A 13,586-nucleotide genomic window follows, 5' to 3' on the forward strand; every position below is an offset into this window, starting at 1 on the left:
TGGTAGGACTCAAAACAACTTTAAACACCTCGTGATTAGAAATAAAAAAATTTAAATAAATCACAATGGAAGATTAAAAATTCTTAAAAATGAATGATATTGAAAATCCTGCTTATAAACCATTTGAAAGATTTTACTAAAACGAAACTTAGAAAGAAATTGATAGTCTTAAATGCTTATATTAAAAAATAAGAGAGGTTAAAAATTTATGAGCCAAGTCTTCAACTTAAGAAATGGGAACAACAAAACTAACACCAAAAAATATAGAATAAAGAAGATAATATAAGAGCATAAGTTAATGAAGTAGAAAAGACAGACTGGAGAAGATGAGCAGAGTTAACAGATCTATGAAAAGAATAGACCTTCAAAAAGTACAGTAAGATTGGTGAACATCCAGCAAGAGTAGTAAAGAAAAGAAGGGAGTACAAAATAACAAGGATAATAAGAATGAAAAGGGTCGGGGCGCCTGGGTGGCTCAGATGGTTAAGCGTCTGCCTTCAGCTCAGGTCATGATCCCAGAGTCCTGGGATCGAGTCCCACGTTGGGCTCCCAACTCATTGGAGAGTCTACTTCTCCCTCTCCCTCTGCCTCTGTCTCTCCCCATTCATGCTCTCTCTCTGTATCTCTCTGTCTCAAATGAATAAATAAAATCTTTAAAAAAAAAAAGAATGAAAAGGGTCACAACTGCAGAGCGAACAGAATTTTTAAAAATAAGAAAATAATATTAAGAATAATTTTATAGAAATAAAGTTATACAGGGGAGGAGCAAGATGGTGGAGGAGTAGAGACCTGGATTTCATCTGGTCCCAGGAAGTCAGCTGGATAGGGATCAAACCATTCTGAACACCTACGAACTCAACAGGAGATCGAAGAAAAGAATAGCAACAACTCTCTGAACAGAAAAGCGACCACTTTCTGGAAGGTAGGACGTGCGGAGAAGTGAATCCGAGGCGATATTCGGGAGGATAGACGGCGGGGGAGGGGCCTCCGTCGGCCGCTTCTGGCAAGTGATAGAGCCGCGGAGCACAAAATCGGAACTTTTAGAAGTCTGCTCCGCCGAGGGACGTCACTCCGGTGGCTGAGCGGGGGGTGGACCCTCCGGGACAGTGTGGTCTCAGGACCCTCGGGGTCACAGAAAGACCGGGGGTGCCTGAGGGCGGCAGAGCTCCCAGGTAACGGAGCGGGGAAGCCGGATGCAGAGGCGGAGCCCAGGCGCGGGCTCTCAGCTCGGGGTGGCCATAAACCGTGATCCGCGGCCCAGTCGGGCCCCTGCTCCTCCAGCAGGGACCCCACAAGCGGCAGATCCGGGGAGACTCACCTTCCTCCCCCGGGAGGAGCCGCGCGGGAGGGCACCGCAGGGATCTGCTGGGTCTGGAGACTCCACCCGGGGTCGGGGGCCAGAGACAGAGGCGCGCGGTCACAGGCCGGGAGAGCACGGAGTGCGGCCGGAGACCGGGGAGACGGGAGTGACTGACGGCTTTTCTCTGGGGGCTCACTGAGGAGCGGGCCCCGAGTTCTCGGCTCCTCCGGGGCGGAGATTGGGAGGCCGCCATTTTCACTCTCCGCCCCCAAAGCTGTACGGAAAGCTCGCAGGGAACAAAAGCCCCGGAGAGCAAACCCGAGCCGATTACTTAGCCGGGAGGGGGCAAGGGCGGGGCAATTCCGCCTCCAGCAGAGACATTTGGAAACCACGGCAACAGGCCCCGCCCCAGAAGATCAGCGAGAACAGCCAGCCAAGACCAAGTTTACCGATCAATGAGAACGGCAGAACTCCAGCGCTAGGGGAATACTGCACATAGAATTCATGGCTTTTTTACCATGATTCTGTAGTCTTTCAAAGTTAATTTTTTAAACTTTTTCTTTTTTTGAATTTTTCTTTCTCCCTTTTTCAACCAACATCTTATCAATCCCTTTTTCAAAAAAATCTTTTTTATTTTTCATTTTTAGAGTCATATTCTATCCCTTCATAGTAGTTAACCTTATTTTTGGTATATATATATATAAGTTTTTCTCTCTTTAAAATTTTGGGATACAGTCTCTTCTAACAGACAAAATATACTCTAAATCTCTAGTGTATGGCTTTGTTCTAATCTCCTGCCTGATCACATTCTCTCCCACCACTTTTTTTTTTCCCAATCCTCTTCTTTTTTCAACCAACTTATCTTATCAATTCCTTTTATAAAATCTAATTTTCATCTTTACAGTCATACTCCATCCCTTCATTGTACTTACCCTTATTTTTGTACATATATAAGTTTTTCTTTCTTTAAAATTTTGGAAGGCACTTTCTTCTAACAGACCAAAATATGTCCAAAATCTAGTGTTTGGCACTGATCTATGCTCCAGCCTGATCATATTTGATCATATTATGTTTTCTTGTTTGTTTGTTTTTATCTTTTTCTTTTTTCTTTCTTTCCCTTTCGTTTCCCCTGGTTTCAGGTCTCTTCTGATGTGTTTAGTGTATAATTTTCTGGGGTCATTGTTACCCTGTTAGCATTTTGTTCTCTCATTCATCTATTCTCCTCTGGACAAAAGGACAAGACAGAAAAAAATCACTTCAGAAAAAAGAACAGGAGGCAGTACTGACTGCCAGGGACCTAATCAATATGGACATTAGTAAGATGTTGGAACTAGAGTTCAGAATGATGATTTTAAAGCTACTAGCTGGGCTTGAAAAAAGCATGGAAGATATTAGAGAAACCCTTTCTGGAGAAATAAAAGAACTAAAGTCTAACCAAGTCGAAATCAAAAAGGCTATTAATGAGGTGCAATCAGAAATGGAGGCTCTAACTGCTAGGATAAATGAGGCAGAAGAGAGAATTAGTGATACAGAAAAACAAATGATGGAAAATAAAGAAGCTGAGAAAAAGAGATAAACAACTACTGGATCACAAGGGCAGAATTTGAGAGATAATTGATACCATAAGATGAAACATTAGAATAATTGGGATCCCAGAAGAAGAAAGAGAGAGGGGGGCAGAAAGTATATTGGAGCAAATTATAGCAGAGAACTTCCTTAATTGGGGAAGGAAACAGGCAATCAAAATACAGGTGGCACAGAGAACCCCCTTCAAAATCAATAAAAATAGGTCAACACCCTGACATCTAATAGTAAAACGTACAAGTCTCAGAGACAAAGAGAAAATCCTGAAAGTAGCTTGGGAGAAGAGATCTGTAACCTACAATGGTAGAAACATTAGATTGACAACAGACCTATCCACAGAGACCTGGCAGGCCAGAAAGGACTGCCATGATATATTCAGAGCACTAAATGAGAAAAATATGCAGCCAAGAATACTATACCCATCTAGGCTATCATTGAAAATAGAAGGAGAGATAAAAAGCTTCCAGGACAAACAAAAACTAAAGGACTTGCAAACACGAAACCAGCCCTACAAGAAATATTGAAAGGGGTACTCTAAGCAAAGAGAGTGCCTAAAAGCAACACAGACCAGAAAAGAACACAGACAATATACAGTAACAGTCACCTTACAGGCAATACAATGACACTAAATTCCTATCTTTCAATAGTTACCCTGAATGTAAATGGGCTAAATGCCCCAATCAAAAGACACAGGCTATCAGATTGGATAAGAAAACAAGACCCATCAATACGCTGTCTGCAAGAGACTCATTTTAGACCCAAAGACACCTCCAGATTGAAAGTGAGGGGGTGGAAAACCATTTACCATGCTAATGGACACCAAGAGAAAGCAAGGGTGGCAAACCTTATATCAGACGAATTAGATTTTAAACGAAAGACTATAATAAGAGATGAGGAAGGACACTACATCATGCTTAAAGGGTCTATCCAACAAGAAGATCTAATAATTGTAAATATCTATGCCCCTAACATGGGAGCAGCCAATTATATAAGCCAATTAATAACAAAAGCAAAGAAACACATCAAGAACAACAATACAATAGTGGGGGACTTTAACATCCCCTTCACTGAAATGGACAGATCATCTATGCAAAAGATCAACAAGGACATAAAGACTTTAAATGACACACTGGGCCAAATGGACTTCACAGATATATTCAGAACATTCCATCCCAAAGCAACAGAATACACATTCTTCTCTAGTGCTCATGGAACATTCTCCAGAATAGATCACATCCTAGGTCACAAATCAGGTCTCAACTGGTACCAAAAGACTGGGATCATTCCCTGCAGATTTTTGGACCACAATGCTTTGAAACTAGAACTCAATCACAAGAGGAAAGTTGGAAAGAACTCAAATACATGGAGGTTAAAGAGCATCCCACTAAAGAATGAATGAGTCGGGACACCTGGGTGCCTCAGTTGGTTAAGCGGCTGCTTTCGGCCCAGGTCATGATCCCAGGGTCCTGGGATCGAGTCCCACATCAGGCTCCTTGCTCAGCAGGGAGCCTGCTTCTCCCTCTCTCTCCCTCTGCTTGTGCTCTCTCTGTCAAATAAATAAAATCTTAAAAAAAAAAAAAAAGAATGAATGAGTCAACCAGGAATTAAAGGACATTAAAAAATTTCATGGAAACAAATAAAAATGAAAACACAACTGTTCAAAATCTTTGGGATGCAGGAAAGGCAGTCCTAAGGGGAAAGTACATAGCAATACAAGCCTTTCTCAAGAAACAAGAAAGGTCTCAAATACACAACCTAACCCTACACCTAAAGGAGCTGGAGAAAGAACAGCAAATAAAGCCTAAACACAACAGGAGAAGATAAATAATAAAGATCAGGGCAGAAATCAATGAAATAGAAACCAAAAGAACAGTAGAACAGATCAACGAAACTAGGAGCTGGTTCTTTGAGAGAATTAACAAGATTGATTAACCCCTGGCCAGACTTATCAAAAAGAAAAGAGAAATGACCCAAATAAATAAAATCATGAATGAAAGAGGAGAGATCACAACCAACACCAAAGAAATACAAACAATTCTAAGAACATATTATAAGCAACTATGTGCCAGCAAATTAGATAATCTGGAAGAAATGGATTCATCGTAGAGATGTATCAACTACCAAAACTGAACCAGGAAGAAATAGAAAACCTCAACAGACCTATAACCACTAAGGAAATTGAAGCAGTCAACAAAAATCTCCCAAAAAACAAAAGCCCAGGGCCAGATGGCTTCCCAGGGGAATTCTACCAAACATTTAAAGAAGAATTAATACCTATTCTTCTGAAACTGTTCCAAAAAATAGAAATGGAAGGAAAACTTCCAAAGTCGTTTTATGAGGCCACCATTACCTTGATCCCAAAGCCAGAAAAGACTCCATCAAAAAGGAGAATTACAGACCAATGTCCTTGATGAACATGGATGCAAAAATTCTCACCAAAATACTAGCTAACAGGATCCAAAAGTACACGAAAAGGATTATTCACCATGACCAAGTGGGATTTATCCCTGGGCTGCAAGGTTGGTTCAACATCCGCAAATCAATCAGCGTGATACAATACATTGATAAAAGAAAGAACAAGAACCTTATGATCCTCTCAATAGATGCAGAAAAAGCATTTGACAAAGTACAGCATCCTTTCTTGATCAAAGCTCTTCAGAGTATAGGGATAGAGGGTACATACCTCAATATCATAAAAGCCATTTATGAAAAACCCACAGCCAATATCACTCTCAATGGAGAAAAACTCAGAGCTTTCCCCTAAGGTCAGGAACAAGGCAGGGATGTCCACTATCACACTGCTATTCAACATAGCATCAGAAGTCCTAGCTTCAGCAATCAGACAACAAAAAGAAATAAAAGGGATCCAAATTGGCAAAGAAGAAGTCAAACTCTCACTCTTTGCAGATGATATGATACTTTATGTGGAAAACCCAAAAGACTCCACCCTAAAACTGCTAGAACTCATACAGGAATTCAGTAAAGTGGCAGGATATAAAATCAATGCACAGAAATCAGTGGCATTTCTATACACCAACAATAAGACAGAAGAAAGAGAAATTAAGGTGTCGATCCCAATTACAATTGCACCTAAAACCATAAGATACCTAGGAATAAATGTAACCAAACAGGCAAAGAATCTGTCCTCTGAAAACTATAAACTACTCATGAAAGAAATTGAGGAAGACACAAAGAAATGGAAAAACATTCCATGCTAATGGATTGGAAGAACAAATATTGTGAAGATGTCAATGCTACCTAGAGCAATCTACATATTCAATGGAATCCCTATCAAAAACGATCAACTTTTTTCAAAGAAATGGAGCAAATAATCCTAAAATTTGTATGGAACCAGAAAAGACCCCGAATAGCCAGAGGAATGTTGAAAAAGAAAAGCAAAGCTGGGGGCATCACAATCTCCGGACTTCCAGTTCTATTACAAAGCTGTCATCATCAAGATAGTATGGTACTGGCACAAAAACAGACACATAGATTAATGGAACAGAATAGAGAGCCCAGAAATGGACCCTCAACTTTATAGTCCACTAAACTTTGACAAAGCAGGAAAGAATGTCCATTGGAAAAAAGTCTCTTCAACAAATGGTGTTAGGAGAATTGGACAGCCACATGCAGAAGAATGAAACTGGACCATTTCCTTACACCACACACAAAAATAGACTCCAAATGGTTGAAAGACCTCAATGTGAGGCAGGAGTCTATCAAAATCCTAAAGAACACAGGCAGCAACCTCTTCGACCTCAGCCGCAGCAACTTCTTCTTAGAAACATCGCCACAGACAAGGGAAGCAAGAGCAAAAATGAACTATTGGGACTTCATCAAGATAAAAAGCTTTTGCACAGCAAAAGAAACTGTCAACAAAACCAAAAGACAACCAACACAATGGGAGAAGATATTTGCAAATGACATATCAGATAAAGGGCTAGTATCCAAAATCTATAAAGAACTTATCAAACTCAATACCCAAAGAACAAATGATCCAATCAAGAAATGGGCAGAAGACATGAACAGACATTTTTCCAAAGAAGACATCCAAATGGGCGACAGACACATGAAAAAGTGCTCAGCATCGCTCGGCATCAGGGAAATCCAAATCAAAACCTCAATGAGATATCACCTCACACCAGTCAGAATGGCTAAAATTAACAAGTCAGGAAATGACAGATGTTGGTGAGGATATGGAAAAAGGGGAACTCTCCTACACTGTTGGTGGGAACGCAAACTGGTGCAGCCACTCTGGAAAACAGTATGGAGCTTCCTCAAAAAGTTGAAAACAGAGCTACCATATGACCCAGCAATTGTACCACTGGGTATTTACCCCAAGGATACAAATGTAGGGATCTGAAGGGGTACGTGCACCCCAATGTTTATAGCAGCAATGTCCACAATAGCCAAACGGTGGAAAGAGCCAAGATGTCCATCGACAGATGAATGGATAAAGAAGAAGTGGTATATATATACAATGGAATATTATGTAGCCATCAAAAGGAATGAAATCTTTCCATCTACAATGATGTGGATGGAACTGGAGGGTATTATGCTGAGCTAAATAAGTCAATCAGAGAAAGACATGTATCATATGACCTCACTGTTATGAGGAATTCTTAATCTCAGGAAACAAACTGAGAATTGCTGGAGTGGTGGGGGGTGGGAAGGATGGGGTGGCTGGGTGATAGACATTGGGGAGGGTATGTGCTATGGTGAGCACTGTGAATTGTATAAGACTGTTGAATCACAGACCTGTACCTCTGAAACAAATAATACATTATACGTTAAGAAAAAAAAAGAAGAAGAAGATAGCAGGAAGGGAAAAATGAAGGGGGCGGGGACATCGGAGGGGGAGACGAACCATGAGAGACTATGGACTCTGAGAAACAAACTGCGGGTTCTAGAGGGGAGGGCGGTAGGGGGATTGGTTAGCCCGGTGATGGGTATTAAAGAGGACACGTACTGCATGGCGCACTGGGTGTTATACGCAAACAATGAATCATGGAACACTACATCAAAAACTAATGATGTAATGTATGGTGATTAACATAATAAAAAAAATAAAAAGAAAAAAAAAGAAATAAAGTTATACAATTTTGGCATAATGGCCAAATTCTGGGAATATATAACTTCCATAAAGAATCGAAAAGAAATGTAAAATGTAAATGTTCTCTGATCATTAAAAGAACACTCAAAAATTTAAAGTCTTCTTAGAAAGTTATATTGGTAAGTTTTAACAAATCTTGTAGTGTCAAGGATGGAAAATATACACAAATGCTTCCAGAGAATAAGACAAAGGGAAAATTCTCTAATTTCGTGAGGCTGGCAAAAACTTGACATGATATCCAGACACGAGGACAATGCAAGAAATGAAAAAGTTCAGGCGAATCACACTCATGAATGTGGATGAAATAAAAATACCAGCAAATAAAATCCAGAAATAAATTAAAATGATAATAAGTCATGACTGACCTGGTTTCATGTCAAGAATGTATGATTATTTCAATATTAGAAAAATTATGAAATTCACCACACTGACAGATTAGAGGAGAAACACCTTCTGAGAACCCCAGGTTTATCCTTTGGTCAGTAGAAACACTGGGAACAGAGGGGAACTTTCTAAATTGAAAAAGAAAAACTACGAATATTTCACAGCAAAGATCATGCTTGATGATGAAAAGATAAAAGAATTCTCCTTAAAATCAGGAACAAAGGAGATATGCCCACTATCACCACTTTTAGTCAATATGAGTATGAGGGTGACAGAAATAAAATGCATAAGGATTGGAAAAGAAAAAAGTGAATCTATAATTAAGTCCCGCTGGCATAATTATTTGCTCAGAAAACCAAAACAGACTGAGTAGTAGAACTGGTAAGGGAGTTTAGCAAAGTTAATAGATAAAAGATCAATATGTAAAAATCAATGACATTCCTAACTTGTAACAAAGAGTTAGGAAATCGACTTAAAAAAGTACAACTTAGAAAAAGAACAAAAATGCAAAAACTCAGGAAGAAACTTAAAATATTTCCAAAAGCTAAAAAATAAAATTAAAAACTTTACTAAACTATATTTTTTAAATGTATAAATTGAGAAAATCATATTAATGGCATAGGAAGACTCGATTATCCCAAACTCAATATAGAGAGTGAATATAATTCCAATCATAATTTAAAGGTATTTTTCTTAGAACTGTTCAACATGATTGTATAATTTATAAAAATCTCATCTGAATAGCCAAATCAATCTTGAGGAATAACCAAGCAGAGGAACTTGTCCTACCAGATTAGTAAGACTTTATTATAAAGTTATAATAATTTATATAGTGTCATATTGGTTCAAGGATAGAAAAATAGACCAATTGGGTATGACAAAGGGTCTAGAAACAGATCTCGGTATATATGTAAACTCACTGTTATCACAAAGCCAGTATTGCAGATCAATGGGTAAAAAAAAAAAGATTATTTAATAAATTATACTGAGAAAATTATCCATAAGGAGAAATACAAAACAAACAACAGCAGACAAAAAAAGAAATTGAATCCCTAACTCACACCATGTCCAAAAATTAATTCTGCATGACTTAAGGATTTTAATGTGAAAGCCAAATTTTGAAGCTTATGTTATAGAAACAAATGTATGAGCATACATTTGTGACTTTGGTGTAGAGAAGGTTTTAAGACTTCCAAAATGGAAAACACAAATCAATAAATTCAAATTATCCAATAGAAAAATAAAGTGTGTAGATAGAAAAACAGAAGTAAAAGCATTAATTAAATGCATAAAGAAATGCTTAACCTCACTAGCATTCAAACACATAAAACAAAAATTGTAACACAGTGTCATTTCACACCCACCATATTGGTAAAATTTAAGAAGTCCCACAATCCCCAGTGTTGGGAAGGGGAGTAATGTCAAGAACTCTCATGACAATCACTTAACAATTGGGTAATATGACTTCACCCCATAAAACTGAAGATGCATATGTCCGATAACCAGTAAGTCTGTATATTTACACCCTCAAGAATTCTTGCACATGTTTCAGTAGACATAAACAGAAAATTTGTAGCAACCACAATAATTGGAAACAAATCCAATATCCATAAAGAAAACATAACGTTTTAGTATATCATACAACTGAATACTACATAACAAAAAGAACAAACGAAATGGAATCTTTCAGAATTACAGACTAAGGAGTATGGTGGACCCTCTCCCCAGTAAAATGACAATTTCGTGCATATTGTAACACACAAAAATTTAAAGTCCTTGGAAATTGTCTTAGTGCTCACAGCAAATGAGGAAATCTTCATTCAAGAAAATTGACTAAATCTCAGTAAGAACCCAGCAACATATAGAAAGGATCACACACCACTACCAAATGAGATTTATCCCAGGAAGTTAAGATTGGCTCAATGTACAAAAGTCAATTAATGTAATAATACCATTCTATCAGAATAAAGGGGAAAAAAATAGATGTGGAAAAAAGCATCTGAGAAAATCCAAACTAGGAATAGAAAGGAACTTTCTTAATCTAATAAAAATCATGAAGATTATATATGAAAAACTCACAACTAACTATCATATTTACTGGTGAAAAACTGGATGCTTTTCCTCCTAAGATCAGGAACAAGACAAGGACATTTGTTCTCCCTACTTTTATTCAACATTGTATTGGAGGTTCTAATCAGAACAATTAAGCAAGTAAAAGAAATAAAAGCTTCCAGATTGGAAAAGAAGAAATAAAATTATCTCTATCTACAAATGACATGATCTTTTTTTTTTCATTTAGAAAATCTTAAGGAATCCCCTAAAAACTATTACAGTAAGATTGTAGGATATAGAATATTAAAAAATCAATTGTATTTCTATGCACAGTGAACAATCTAAAAATGAAATTAAGAAAATGTCATTCACAAAACCATCAAAAATAATAAAATACTTAGGAATAAACCTAACAAAAAAGCACAAGACTTGTGCACTGAAATTTTAAGGAAAGCCTTCATAAATGAGGAGACATTCCATGCTCAGTAATTGGGAATTTTAATATTCTTCAGATAGCAATACCCCCCACACGAATCTACAGACTTGATGCAATTCCTAACACACTCCCAGCTGACTTTTTTTCTTTGCAAATTGAAAAGTGAATCCTCAAATTCATACGGAAATGAGAATAGGTAAGACAAACTTAAAAAGAACAAAGTTGGAGAAATCATACTCCCCAATTTCAAAAGTTACTACAAAGCAACAGTAATTAAGACAGGGTCATACTGGTGTAAGGGTAGATCTATAGATCAATGGAATAGAATTGAGAATCCAGAAATAAACCCTCACCTTTTACTGTCAATTGATTTTTGATGTGGGTAACAGAACATTTCAATAGGGGAAGGAATGGTCTTTTCAACAGCTTGGGGCCAAGTGGCTATCCACATGCAAAAGACTGAGGCTGGACCCCTAACATCAGATACAAAAAATTAACTCAAACTGGACCAAACACCTAAGTGTAAAAGCTGAAACTATAAACTCTTAGGACAAAATATAGGAGTAAATCGTTGTGACATTGGGTTAAGCATGGTTTTGTAAATACAATACTAAAAGCATAGGCAGCGAAAGAAAAAACTGATACACTGTATTTCATCTGAACTTAAAATATTTTGGCTTCAAATGATACTGTGAAGAAAGTAATAAGAAATGCACACAGAATGGGAGAAATATATGCAAGCCGTAAATCTAATAAGGGACTTGTATACAAAATACAAGAAGAACTCTAACAAGTCAATAATAAGATAATTTAGTTTGGGGCATCTGACTCTTGATTTTGGCTCAGGTCGTGATCTCAAGGTCATGCTCAGCGGGGAGTCTGCTTGAGATTCTCTTGGTCTCTCTCTCTCTCAAATAAATCTTTAAAAAAAAAGATAATGCAGTTTAAAAATGGGTAATAATTTGAACAGATATTTATCCAAAGAAGATACACAAATGGCCAACAAGCACATGAAAAGCTATTCTACATCAAGTCATTACGGATACATGAATCAAAATGACAATCAGATACCCTTCACACCTACTAGGATAGCTATATTAATGATATTTTTAAAAGCAAGGTAGGTGTTGGTCAGGATAAGAAGAAATTGGAACCCTTCATACATGGCTGGTGGGAATGTAAAATAGTTCTCTTCCACTCATCATTGTGAAGATGTTCTTGCTTTGACTTCTGACTTATTCTTACTGATGAAAAGACTGCTATCCATCTCATGATTTTACTTGTTCAGATCATGAATCTTTTACTTTTGATAGCTAGTATGAGTCTTCTCTTTATATTTTATACTCCCAAGTTTTTGTTAGGTTTGGATTTGGTGTTCCCTCTCTGGATCTGCTGTGAATTTCTATCTAAAAAGTATGCCCTTCTTTGAGGTGGTTTGCGTTTAGTCATATATTATTTCTTCACTACTGCCTCTCGATTTGTTTTTCTTCCTGGAAATTCTCTTAGGTATATTGTAAGGCTTATTATTTGCTCTATTCTCTTTGATAATTTCCATCTCTTCATCTCTTTTGACTTCTTGGTGATTTCTAATTATTAATGTTTTCATTAATATTCTCTTCAGCTGTCTAATCTTCTCTTCAGCCCATATAATGAGTGTTTCTTCTTTTCCAGGCTATGGTCTTCATTTCCAGAAATTCTATTTGTAAAAAAAAAAAAAAGAAAAAAATCCCTTGTAGTTTTTATTTCTTCCTTCCTTTCTGAATATTTTATATATTAAGCCATACATAACTTTACTTACAAAAATTTTAATTCCAATTAATTAACATACAGTGTTAGTTTCAGGTGGACAATATGGTGATTTACTACTTCCATACATCACCCAGTGCTCATCACGACAGGTGCCCTCCTTAATCCCCATTACCGATTTCACCCATCCACCCACCCACCTCCCCTCTGGTAATCATCTGTTTGTTCCCTTTAGTTAAGAGTCTGTTTTTTGGCTTGTCTCTATTTTTTTCCCTTTGCTTTTTTGGTTTCTTAAATTCCACGTATGAGTAAAATCATATGGTATTTGTCTTTCTCTGACTTATTTCGCTTAGCATTATACTCTCTAGCTCGATCCATGTTGTTGCAAATGGCAAGATTTCATTTTTTATGGCTGAATAATATTCCATATAGGAGTGCCTACATGGCTCAGTCATTTGGGCATCTGACTCTTGATCTTAGGGTCATGAGTTCAAGCCCTGCATGGAGACTACTTAAAAAAATTTCATATATTTATATATATAAAAATATATATAGGGGCGCCTGGGTGGCTCAGATGGCTAAGCATCTGCCTTCAGCTCAGGTCATGATCCCAGGGTCCTGGGATTGAGCCCCACATCAGGCTCCCTGCTCAGCGGGGAGTCTGCTTCTCCCTCTCCCTCTGCCTGCCACTTCCCCTGCTTGTGCTCTCTAATAAAAAATAAAAAATCTTTAAAAAAATACGTGTATATATATTATGTGTATATATAAATTATGTGTATATATATTTATGTATCATATACATATAATCATATATATACACACATATATTTATACACACACACACCCCTCATCTTTATCCATTCATTTATCAATGGACACGGGCTGCTTCCATATCTTGGCTATTGTAAATGATGCTGCAATAAACATAGGGGTGCATGTATCCCTTTGAATTAGTTTTTGTACTTTTTCAG

Source organism: Mirounga leonina, unplaced genomic scaffold (assembly GCF_011800145.1).
Source record: "Mirounga leonina isolate KUSES-001 unplaced genomic scaffold, KU_Mleo_1.0 Mir_224, whole genome shotgun sequence".
Lineage (NCBI taxonomy): Eukaryota > Metazoa > Chordata > Mammalia > Carnivora > Phocidae > Mirounga > Mirounga leonina.